This window comes from Stegostoma tigrinum, chromosome 17 (genome assembly GCF_030684315.1).
Source record: "Stegostoma tigrinum isolate sSteTig4 chromosome 17, sSteTig4.hap1, whole genome shotgun sequence".
NCBI lineage: Eukaryota > Metazoa > Chordata > Chondrichthyes > Orectolobiformes > Stegostomatidae > Stegostoma > Stegostoma tigrinum.
The window spans coordinates 23,416,976-23,429,856 of record NC_081370.1 but is presented as its reverse complement, the minus strand read 5'-3'; the positions used below and the strand labels follow the sequence as shown (position 1 = coordinate 23,429,856).

Sequence of the window (12,881 nt, the reverse complement as noted above, 5' to 3'; positions counted from 1 at the left end):
AAATAGACATACTAAAATTGTGCAATGGATTCTCAAAGTGAACATTTATGCAAGGCTCATAAATAATGGAAACCATGCCCAAGTCAACCTATGGGAAAGAAGAATTTTCACAACAGCATCAATTACAAAATGTATGATATGAATTATGTCTCTCATATTTACTATAGCTAGATCTATCTCACATGTTCATTTTATATCTACTATGTTGATCACATCCAATGAATCCAGTCTGAATATTCAATGTTATATAGTTTACACAGTACAAAAACATTGGCAATGGTGACCAATTTGAGAGAATGCAATGAGAATGGAAAAGTTAAAATCTTGCTGTTGTGAAAAAATCCAATTTTCTCTTTAAGGTTTCAATAACCAGACGGGATCCTTGCCAGTAAACAGTGAGCATCCTATTTCTGTATATTTGCATCTCATTATTAGCAAATCATGCCTCATTTTTAAGCTAAACACGATTCTTGCAGATACTAATGAGAAACTAGGCAACACCAATTCTTGCCTTGCAGGTTTGAGTGATGATCCCGTAACTATACAACTTGCAGCCATTTTCTCTGGGCCACCATATTCATCATCATTTTCTAACATCTCTTTGCATGCTCAATGACCCGTGCCCATCTCTACCCTTCATTCTCAGAAGTCAGCATTGGCAAAACACTACCCTCATCACACCATCAGGGCTGATCTCGGACAACTGCAATACACACAACAGCATGGCACCACTGTACTTTGGAGCTCTCCAACACCTTACATTGCAATGCTCTTGTCAGATTGCTCTACATGCAGGGGCACACATTTTTCACATATATCTGCTGCACAGGAGGGAACTCAAGGCTCTGAGCTTGCTTTCTTCATGTTCACTCATTTGCGTTTACTTGGACACACAGCTTCTCCAATTTGCTTTTTAGCACAGATAAAAACCAGTCACCCTTTCATGTTTACTCACACTGAACAGTCAAAGGGATGGGCATGCTGCTGTGCAGCACTGTGCTTCACCGACGTCACATCTTACAGTACGTGCCAGCATCTCCTGTGACAGACATTGTATGTGTTTTAACCAACTGGCTATGCCTGTAATTCTGAAGGAGGTGGTCTTTAGTGGAGTGAAGGGAGATTATGATGGATCAGGAGGTTCTGACGTATTTCGTCAAGAGTACATCCAATCTCAGTCTATGGTATAATCCCTGGTCAATTAGATGTTTGACGTGCTTAGGATCCAGGAATTTACATTCTTCCAGGCTGGAGATTGGGTCACAGTCAGTCCTGCAGGTCAAATCTGATTTGTGTGGGGATAACAGAAAAGGCAGAAGACAATCATGACTGAAAAGTTGAGATGACAAGGTGTAGAGCTGGATGAACACAGCAGGCCAAGCAGCATCAGAGGACTGGGAAAGCTGACGTTTCAGGCCCAGGAGTTTCTGAGAAAGGTCTGGGCTTGAAACGTCAGCTTTCCTGCTCCTCTGATGCTGCTTGGCCTGCTGTGTTCATCTAGTTCTACACCTTGTTATTTCAGATTCTTCAGCATCTGCAGTTCCTACTATTACTGAAAAATTGCTCTGTTTTTGAATTCCCTACATAGGTTCATTGTACCCATCAAAATGGATGAGGTAACAGAAGATGCTTTCATTGCGGTCATACAAATACAGTGCAAATGAACTGACAATATTCAATGGCAGTAGCATCAGCAAGCCCAGTGTCTGACAAACAGCTTCCACTTGGAGAAGCTGAAGCAAAGGTTCCCACTAGCCAGTTACCTACCATCTTTGCTGTCATTTCTTCCAGATGACTAATGGTCAGTGTAGACACAGATGGAGGATGTTGTGGGGGAACCATTATGGAACTACATTACCTGCTGGAGCATGACTTATGCTCTGAAGGAGTGGGTGGACATCCTATCCCAGTGGCTGTTTTTTTCTGACTGTGAACTTCCAAGGCTCTACGGGGACCTATGTGGGATCTCAACCTCCAAACGTTACATGTGGAATTTGTGCAAGATTACACCACTTCATCTCTTTTGCCTGTGATGCTATGACAACCTAGACAGCGAGAGTTTTCATTATCATCATGGTCTCTGTTCAGAATCCTAAGGAAATAGGGCAGCTTCCATTCTATCATCTTGTCCACCAGGACCTCTATGTGGTTACTGGTGAACTGGTGGGTCAGCTAATAGCTTTCTCAACTATTTGTGGCAACCAGCACACTTCGAACAGTAATTCCTGGCCTGTAGTGATCTACATCTGGGATTTTTACATGGCTCTTGCAGAGTGAATGACAGAAGGTCCTACGATGGGGTGAACCTCTGCCTCTAGGAATGGCCACTCAGAGACTCATTAAAAAGTTGTTTGTTACATTAAATTCCTCCTATTGTTTATTAAAGTAGTTGCATGGCAAACATTTCAAAAAACATCATCACCTTGCAGTTTCCAGCTGTTTGGGAATAAACACAGCATTGATATCAACTTCAAGCATTAATTATAAGAATACTCACCAGTTCATGTTTATTTCTCCCATCCCTCAACTATAGGACATACCTTCTTCCTTAGCAAGAAGACCACCTACACTGCTTCCAACCAATAGTTAGTGCTAAACATGCAGATGAGTAGTTTAGCACCTCCAGGCAAATACAAATTAAGGTAATTAGCTATTACCACAGTTCTAATATAGCACTTGGTTTCACTCACCCTCTCTTTGAATTGCTTCCCCTACACCCCAAGCACCCATATTTATACAAAAACTGTAAAAACTGCAGATGCTGGAAATCAGAAACAGAAACAGAAATTGCTGGATAGAAACCAGAGTTAAGATTTTGGGTCCGGGGACCCTTCTTCAGAACTTCGCTGTTGCTCCTGGCTATTAATATGTCACATTTACATCTCTGTGCTGAATTTTTATACTCTTCAAAGGGTTACACTGGGCAGGATATAACGGCTTAGCAAAGGATGCCTGTGGCAAGTGCACAATCACACCAAGGCAGAAATAATGTTACCTCCTGTGGTGATAAATAATGAAATGGAAGTGACTCTGGGTTAAAGGATACCTGCATGAAATATTTCTCACCCTAAATTATTCAAATATTTAGAACTTTGCTATATCACTTATTGCAACACTGAGTTTCACGTGGTTTGAATGAAAACCTGGGTGTCTGTGCTATTTTAAACAGTTCTGAAGTGCTCAGCAAGGACAAATAAAAATCACACCCACGCACTTTTGTACAAAAGTGCAGTTGTTTTGTTGCTTCTGTTCATTATACAATGTCAGTTGGTGTTTCTAAGGTTAAGCACAAAAATTATGTTTTAAGGTTATTAATGCACTCACAAAGTTAGTAAAAATAGATTGCTTTTATTTGTCTACTGGACCTCACCTGCAATGATACGGAATATATATGGATTGAATGTCATCACGGGAGGTTCCAGCATTCATTAAAAATGATCAAAACAAGTTAATTCTGGGGAACACAAAGAATGAGTTATTAACCAGGACAGAAAGATGACAGCAATGGAAAGCAATGGATCTGGCACAGAAAGGGCTGATGAATGGAACAGTAAATAGCCTGCATTAAAGTCAGGGACCAGAATTCTGAAGGCTTCACTGTGCAATCAGACTGCCCAAGTTAAAACCATCCCTATATATAGAGGTGGGATAATTAAAATGGTTTTGATATGTAGTTTGCAAATTGCAAAGGTAAATCAGAGACACCTAGTTGGAAAGCTGAGCTATTTTATGAATTTGACATCAATGCTAGAAGTCTAAAAATTTCACAACTCTAACGGGAGCCACGAACATTTAAGTTCAGGTCAGCAATCTGGTCCAGCATTTATTGAGTACGTGGACCTCTGTACAGTAGCTCAGCAAATACCTCCTGCATGTCTCCTTCTGGTGTGTGAGTGTCTATAACATTGCAAAAACATCCGATGTAGACGTGTGGGTTTGGGCCCTTCTTCAGAACGAGGGTGTTTGTTTTTGTGGAGATATGGAGGCGTTGGAAAATGTGTAGAGGAGATTTATCAGGATGTTGCCTGAAATGGAGGGAAGGTCTTACAAGGAAAGATTGAGAGAGCTAGGGCTTTTCTCTTTAGAACAACGAAGGATGAGAGGTGACTTTATAGAGGTGTACAAAATGATCAGAGGTATAGATAGAATAGACAGCCAGAGGCTTTTTCCTAAGGGTGGAGGTAGCTATTACGAGGAGACATAGTTTTAAAATGAGTGGAGGTAGATATAGAGGACACGTCAGAGGTAGGTTCTTTTCTCAGAGAGTGGTTGGGGCGTGGAATGCATTGCCGGAGAGGGTAGTGTTGTTGGCCTCATGAGGGGCATTTAAGCAGCTATTAGATAGGCATATGGATGATAGTATAAGGTGGGGTGAAGGTCAGATAGACCTTAGGATTAGGGTAAAAGTTCAGCATAACATCATGGGTTGCAGGGCCTTACAGTGCTGTACTGTTCTTTGTTCTATGTTCTTTTTCTGAAGAAGGGTCCAGAAATGAAATGTACCAACTTTCCTGCTCCCCGATGTTGCTTCGACTGCTGTGTTCATCCAGCTCTACACCTTGTTATCTCAGATTTTCCAGCATCAGCAGTTCTACTATCTCTGAACCATTCATTGGAATCACATCATTTGGAAAGTCACTGTAATGAGGGGTTGGGATTTCTTGTAGAAGTTGTGGCCTCAGATTACAAGCCCAGCTCTGTCTTCCCAGGAACTGATAGCCTTATTTTATGTGTTTCATCAATTAGTCAGTGGAAGTCATGGTCTCTCCTGTCTGATGCTGGATTCCTTAACTCCAATACTTCTAGTTCATCAGAAGGCAGGCAGCTCTTCATCCCAGAAAAATCACTGGGAGTGGTGGCCCCTGTAAAGATGGCAACAGTTCCCAGAGCAGTGACCCTAGATCCAGATCAGAGTTTAGATAAGTAGGGTTGGGTACCACAGGGCCAATCAGGATGGGTGGAGGCCACTCACAAAGGAAGGAGCAGATAGTCCTTTGAACATTGCCCATGCTTCTATGATCTACAGGGATCAAAAATGACAAAATGATCGAAATGGACATCCACCAGATCCCACAGGGACGTGACCAGGTTTAACGACCTCCTAGATTGAAAAGTGCTGTTTCCCCCACTATCCTAACGGAATTGGGAGTAAGTCTGAAGTAGCATTAATTAGCCACTTAACAGGCTTAATTGGTCTGATTACCAGTACTTTTCCGTTGTGGACGCAAGAAAGTGTTGGGCATGTCACCCACACCATAATTCCATGTTACACTCCATATTCCTCTAATATTGCCAAATGCAGGTACAAAGAGTAGGAAAGCTTCCTGGTCAATCAAACTGTGCGGAAAGCTGCAAGACAACAGTCCTGCTACATTACATTACATTACAACGTGTGCAGGTCCTTGCCGTCATCATTTTGGAGGAATGATACTGAAATATGGACACGTATACAAGGGCACACAGAAAACTTGATTTAACTTAAAGCAGTTTGTCACAAGCTATGCTGGGAAATGAAATACAATATTTGGGGAAAAAGGAACTTATAAACACGAGAAAGTTGGGGCTCTAAGTGGCCATTGACCCCACAAACCTGCTTCTTTCACAAATTTTCTATTTTATTTCAGTTCAATTCATATAATGTCATGAGCTAAACTTAATTAGAGTTTCAGCCAGTGCCTCCCCATATCCTGACCCCAACACGAATCAACGCACCAAATTCTTGTATAATTTTGCATCCCATTTTAGGCACTCTTCATGGATTGAATGTTGTTGTAGTGTGATAGCTCAAGATTATCTCTGTAGGTTCTAGACCTTCTCACTAGCATTTTGATCATCTTACACCTCATAATACATTGAGTGACAGGATCATGTTTCATGCTGAAGGGGATTCCCATGTTTCAGCAGATGACCACAATTAGGAGCATGACTAATTGAATCACTGTTGATGTTCTTCTTCATTCATGCCATATCAATTCTCACAAGCTACTAACTGTACTTAGGTCAAAGTCATAGGACAGTCGAACAATGAAATGCCAGTGTTAATACATGTACAAAATGGCATGCAACAACAATCATTGACTTGCCAAATGGTCTAACTAGAATATGAATAAAATATACAGACTGGAATCTACAGAAATGTGTAAAACATCAGAAATATTAAAGCTCAAAGATTTTTTTTAACCAAAGAGCAATAAAGGTTTACAGCACAAAGAAGATCATTTATTTCATTGTTATTACAGGTCCTATGCCTAAACTGTGATACACTTGGGACATGGCCATGCTAGATTTTGGGTTTTTCTGGATTTTGGATGTGATCTGCCAAACTGCATTTGCCTGCTCAGTATTCCAAGAAAGCTTGACAAACATTCTTTTATTTCAGGCTTTACCTTAGATTCTGAAACATTAATGTGGGTGGCTGTACCTTGATGATAAAGTATGTTATTTGCTTCTCTCATTTTGTCTTCCACATAACACCCTCATCAGAGTTGGGAAAGGCGACATAAATGAAACTGCAAAGATGAACTTCTCCATTTTAATTATTATTAATTTATATCATGTTTTTTTTATCACACTCTTTAACATTATTTTTAATGCCTAACTGTACTATTCTACGCTGTAATTAATCTGTTTATTTTGATGTCATAATCACTGCGCTAAAATAGCTCAAACTAGAATTTAACATAACTGTATTAACTTGTGTGGCAGAAATTAAGCACCAGTATTTTATTTATTTTGATGTCATAATCACTGCGTTAAAATAGCTCAAACTAGAATTTAACATAAATGTATTAACTTGTGTGGCAGAAATTAAGCACCAGTATTTTAGTGTTCAAATTGGTACAGGAGTTATGGGCCAATCTTTAGAAAGGTATGTTGGTTTTAAATGAGTTGTGTTTAATTAAACCTCTAGTGAGCTCAAAAAGGATTTATCCACTTCGGCTTTGAATGTCATTAGTGAACCTAGCTCCACCTGGTGCGTTTCAGATTCAAATTACTCACTGTGTAAAAAGGTGTCTCCTGTTGGTTCTTTATTCATTCACATTGTATTGATGTCCATTGGTTCTTCTGCCAATGGGATCAGTTTATCCCTGAGAACTCTATCCAGATTAGTCATGATTTTGAATGCCTAGAATAAATCTCCTCTCAAACTTCTCTTGACTAAGAAGAACACCAGAACTTTTAAAATGTAATTGAAACTACTAGTTCCTGGAGCCACTGTTGTAAATCTTTGCTAGATGATTTCTATAAAAAAAAACACATCCTTCCTAAAGCATAGGGTCCAGAATGGTACATCTTGGGTTGAGATTGTCATGGTATTTTTCACATTCCATATTCTCTTAAAATACACATTCATGGTATTATCACTGTATCCCAGCATCTGACCTGAGGGTATAAAGGTCTCAAACCATCTTATCCTGGGATCTCTTGAAGTATGATGTATTACTGGAAGCATGCTGCTCAGTGTTACTCTGTTATAACCTATTAAATAAATGTTAGCCAAGATATGTAGGTGTCTGAAAAATGTAATGTTCGCATATACTAGATAGTCATAATAAATGCGTGTGGTATTCTTAAGACCATAAGATCCACACCCAGTTTCAGATATTACAAGGAAAGAATGAGCATCCCTGCATCAGGTGAATTGTATTGCTGGATTCAAAATCACATCAGAGGCTGGACCACTGTCTTATAAGGACTCATCGCATTTTCCTCCCTTTTGGGTTTTTTTGCCTCTGTTTATAAAGCCCAGGATTCTATATGCTGCCATCAGTAGTTTATGTATCAATGACAGCAGATTACTCTGTTCTTGTGACCCCCTTTGTAATTATACCTTTTATTTTATATTGTGTCTCCTCACTTATCCTGCCAACATGTATCATTTTGCAAACAGAAGTATTGGCAACTTGTCTCATATTTTAAAAACAATATTTAGTTAATTAGGTGACGAATTGAAGAGTAAGCTTGGAATGAGCAGTAGTTCCTGTCCTTGGCGTCAAAGGTTTTAGTTATTAGCTTCATTCCAGGCCTAAAGCACAGGAAGTCTTCCAACTGAATGTATCCCCAAGGAAAAGTGGAATTGATGATTTGGCTGATACTTATCAAAGGACAAATGAGGTTTTCACTGTACCGGGATACAGATTTAGCTTGCCTTTACATGTGCAGAACTGCTCTTTTATCTTTAGTTCAATACAACTTAATGCATTACCCCCAGTGCTGAGCAGCAGCATTTGAGAGGAGAGTGGGGTTGGGGATAATATAATTATCCGGAAAGGACCAGTTTGGGGTGCCTGTCAGCTTCACAACTCCTCACCCCATACCAAGGATTACGTCAGGGCCAGGGAATGTTGAGGTCAGCCTTCAACCTGCTGGCCCATAAACAGACTCATTTTGTTGCTACTGGTCATGGGTCAAGTTACTAGGCAGGTTACCAGACATATTCTGGTGGCCTCTCTGAAGACTCTGGGAAGGGGGGAGTGCACTGAACGCTTTAACCTTTTTTAAAAGTTCACTTGTGGGACATGGAGCACTGCTGGTGGTGAGCATTTATTACCCGACCCTGGCTACCCATGAGAAAGTGGTGGTGAACTGCCTTCTTGAACTGCTGCAGTGCTGTAGATTAACCCACAATGTCCTTTGGGAGGGAATTCCAGGACCTTTACACAGTGACAGTGAAGCAATGGTGATACATTTCCAAGTCAGGATGGTGAGTGGCTTGGAGGGGAACTTGCAAGTGGTGGTGTTCCCATGTATTTGCTGCCCTTGTCCTTCTGGATGGATGTGGTCATTGGTTTGGAAGGTGCTGTCTAAAGATCTTTGGTAAATTTCTGCAGAGCTTCTTATAGATAGTACACACTGCTTAGCAATGAATTGGATTTGGTGTCAATCAAGCAGGCTGCTGTGTCCTGGATGGTGTCAAGCTTCTAGAGTGTTGTTGGAGCTGCATCCATTCAGGCAAGTGGGGGGTATACCATTACACTCCTGACTTGTGCCAGGTTGATGATGGACAGGCTTCGGAGAGTCAGGAGGTGAGTTACTTGCTGCAGTATTCCTAGCCTCTGACCTGCTCTTGTAGCCACTGTGTTTATGTGATGAGTCCAGTTGGGTTTCTGATCAATGATAACCCTCAAAATGTTGAAAGCGGTGGATTCAGTGATGGTAATACTGGTGAACATCAAGAAGCTGAGATTAAATGGTCTAGTATTGCAGATTATCATTGCTTGGCAATCATGTGGCACAACTTGTTAAGTTGCTACATGTCAGTACAAGCCTGGACACTGTCCGGATCTTATTCCATTTGAACATGGACTGCTTCAGTATCTAAGGAGTCTAATGACGCTGAACATTGTGCAATAATCGGTGAACATCCCCACTTCTGATCTTATGATGGAGGGAAGGGTATTGATGAAACATCTGAAGATGGTTCTAGGACACTACCTTGAGGAACTCCTGCAGCAATGTCTTGGAGCTAAGATGACTGACCTCCAACAACCACAAATATCATTCTATGAGCCAGGTATCACTTTAACCAGTGGAGGGTTTTGCTCCTGTTACCCACTGATTCCAGTTTTGCTCGGGCTTCTTGATGCCACCTTCCCAATGGACAAGGCAATCTCTCTGAAAAAGTCCCCAGGCCTTCCCCAATGAGCACTAGGTACATGATCCCACAATCTGGCACTACTCATTTTCTTCTAGGGCCTGCATCACATTCTGCTGCTTTTGGTCACCTGTAGCCTCAGTACTAGTCCCAGTAGTACTGCTGGGAATGAAGATCTACCAGCTATCTGACTGGCCAGAATCTTGAGGGTGTAGAATCTTTGCCATTAAAACATGGGCACCCTGACAGCAAGTTAGGCATTAAATCTTGTCGAGACTGTCAGAAATGGCCAGGGAAGGGTTTTGATCCAGTGAATGAGGCCTCTGTTGCAGTCATTAAATTCAGCTCATTGGGTGCAAATTGACTGCATTACAAATTAGTTAAAGCAATAATCTTGAAGGCAATTAATTGGTCGTGAAGCAGTTTGGGACATTGAGGATTTGAAATACTGCAACTTGTTTCTATTTTAATGCCATTTCTACACAGATTTCAAATGATTTTGTAACCACATAATTTATGCATTTAAGAAGCATAGACAGTTATCTTGCAAATTTTTCCACATCGATAAACAACATGTGATTTTCTCACTTTAAGTGGGTTGTATCAATAATTACATTTACATTACTTGCCAGGGGAATTATCATGTTAGCAGTCATGACACTGTCCAGATGAAGTATGCTGTTGGACTCTAGTGCCAGTTTGAAGAGGTTCTGAGGAAAGTCCTTGACTTGAAACATCAACACTTTTTTTTCTCTGCAAAAATGCTGCAAGAGCTGTTGCTTATTTTCAGCAATTCCATTTTTGGTTATGATTGAAGAGGTTAGACTTTGCTGACATCATTTTAAAAACAATAAGTTACTTGGAGCTGTATTTCCCCAATTGCAGTTAAGGTCTAGGGGCAAGTGAGTTTCATAGCATATGTCAGCCATGAAATAGGACAAATTTTCTCACGCAATCTTCCGCTTTTCATCTCATTATTAACGCAAATGAGATACTGAGATAGTCTGTGAAATGTCTGGCACTTATGATGGAAATGCTCGCCACTAATGGGATCTTTCGGCTTCCATGTCTCTGGCACCACATTTAACACCCAGCTGCATGCCATTTCACATGCTGCAATCTAGGAGCAACCCCTCATACTAAAATGGTCAACAGTGAAAAGATCACTGAAGAAAGGCATGCTAGCTCCTCACTTCCAGGATAGGTATCTGGAAGTAGTGGTGGATGGAGCTGTGGAGGGGATGGAGCCCTTTTCTTTCAGAATGCCAAAGGAGGCCACACTAATTCGCATGATAAGCCGAGACAGAAATTACAGGATGGGACAGTGTTGTGTCATGCATCAAAAAGGAACACCCAGCAGTGCAGCAAGAAGGTCAATGATCTTCCACACTTTGGAATGATAAGGGTCACTGTCTTCCCTCCTCTATTTCACACTCAAGGGACAGTAATCAATTTAACTTGGCCACTGCATGTACATCTCACCAAAGCTGTGCATCAAAACCCTCAGTATCATGCTGACTCAAGAGTTCACACTGATCACTTCCAAATTGCAAATCCTTCTGCCTTCCATACCTCCTACTCATTCAATGAGGACATCTTACCACCTAAGCTGCTCACTGCTCTTCCATCTACTTACATCATACTCAATCCCTCCCCTTTGTCTAACTATAAGCAGGAAAAGCTGTCATCGTTCACCAAACGCCATCTCAACAGCGCCTTGAGTGATATACCAATGATCTGTTGACTGCTTACTCGTGACCTGCAATATTGAGTGTGGTCAAACCTTTGTAGTGTAAATAGGCAACTTCTTGATTGAGTGTAATCTCCCCTCATTACATCAAAGGCTTTTCCTCTTTGAATTGCACACATTACCATTTGCTTGGAGCACATGCAGAATCTTCGTCACATAGGTTACTAACACATGCTGCAGCTCTGACACTGATGTAGCACAGTACCATAAAGGTACATGTCCATCCCCGATCTGATTGATTGACTGAATGTTTAATGCTCCCCTCCTGTCACAAGCAGCCTGCATTTCTGCACTAAAAATAGAGACAAAATGCAAAGGCTGGCAGCCTGTAATTCAATGCTAAATTTAGTAAGCACTATGAAAGCAAGGTAAGAGACAGAATGTGTGTGTGTGTGTGTGTGTCGATAACATTGCAAAAACATCCGATGCAGATGTGCATATCAGCTTGGGAGAAGGATGCAAGTCATCGGTGTGCATTGGCTCCAAAGTAAAATGTTGAAGGGCCGAAGTTATGCCTGAGTTAGCCTGAGAGCAGGCAGAATGATGTGGGGAAGTTAGTGATTTATGGATGCAGAGCTGCAACGATGAAGGATTGTGGAGAATTGCGGCCAAGATGTGTGCAGGGACAGTGTACAGAGAAGCAGTTTCTTGATGGCTGGGACAGGCACATAGTGCGCTGCAGCCAATAAGTAATAATGGGAACTGCAGATGCTGGAGAATCCAAGATAACAAAGTGTGGGGCTGGATGAACACAGCAGGCCAAGCAGCATCTCAGGAGCACAAAAGCTGACGTTTCAGGCCTAGACCCTTCATCAGAGAATAAGCCAATAAGTACTTGCTTTCTTTTACCTGTCAGTTACTGTCTAGGTTTTATGAAGGAGAGGAGAATTGAAAGTGTGATGTAAATAGTATGAATTGGGGCTTTACTGAGATGCAAATGCATAGAGATAAGGGAGTCACCACTCAAAAATGAGATTCTGATAGAAGGGTCACTTGATCGGAAACGTCAACTCTGATTTCTCGCCGCAGGTGCTGCCAGACTTGTTGCGCTTTGCCAGCAATTTCTGTTTTTGTTTCTGATGATGCTATTTAAGGGGGAAATCAGGAGAATTCTTTTTTGACTTTGTGAAATTTTGAATCTGATCTTATTTGGTCACCATATTCTCCATGTTAAGTAAGAGTCAAGCCAACCCACATTCTGGCAACATAAACTGTAAGGCAGATGCTAAGTTTCAGAAAAATAGGTTTAAAGAAGTTAATTCCCATTAACTTGCGATGCAGTCATGAGTGGACCCTCATTATTTCTCTAATGGATTAATGGACTGGTGATTGATTTGGTGTGAGACTGAATCAAACATAGCAAAATAAAAAGTTCAATGTTAGATTACTTACAGACTAAACTACTAGATTTAGACATCATGCACATCATGAAATAAATAGAGAAAGCGGGGGGAAGACAAAGGAAGATGGATAAAGGAGCACATAGGTGGACAGGCGACAGACAGGCCAAAGAGATGGGGATGGAACTAGTAAAGG

General features: G+C 41.1%; 1 protein-coding gene across 7 annotated transcripts in view; it reads right to left on the bottom strand.

Annotated features, from left to right (window-relative positions):
- Nucleotides 1-12,881, bottom strand: part of abcc8 (ATP-binding cassette, sub-family C (CFTR/MRP), member 8) — a 205,107-nt gene that overhangs the window by 149,434 nt on the left and 42,792 nt on the right. The window lies entirely within an intron of this gene.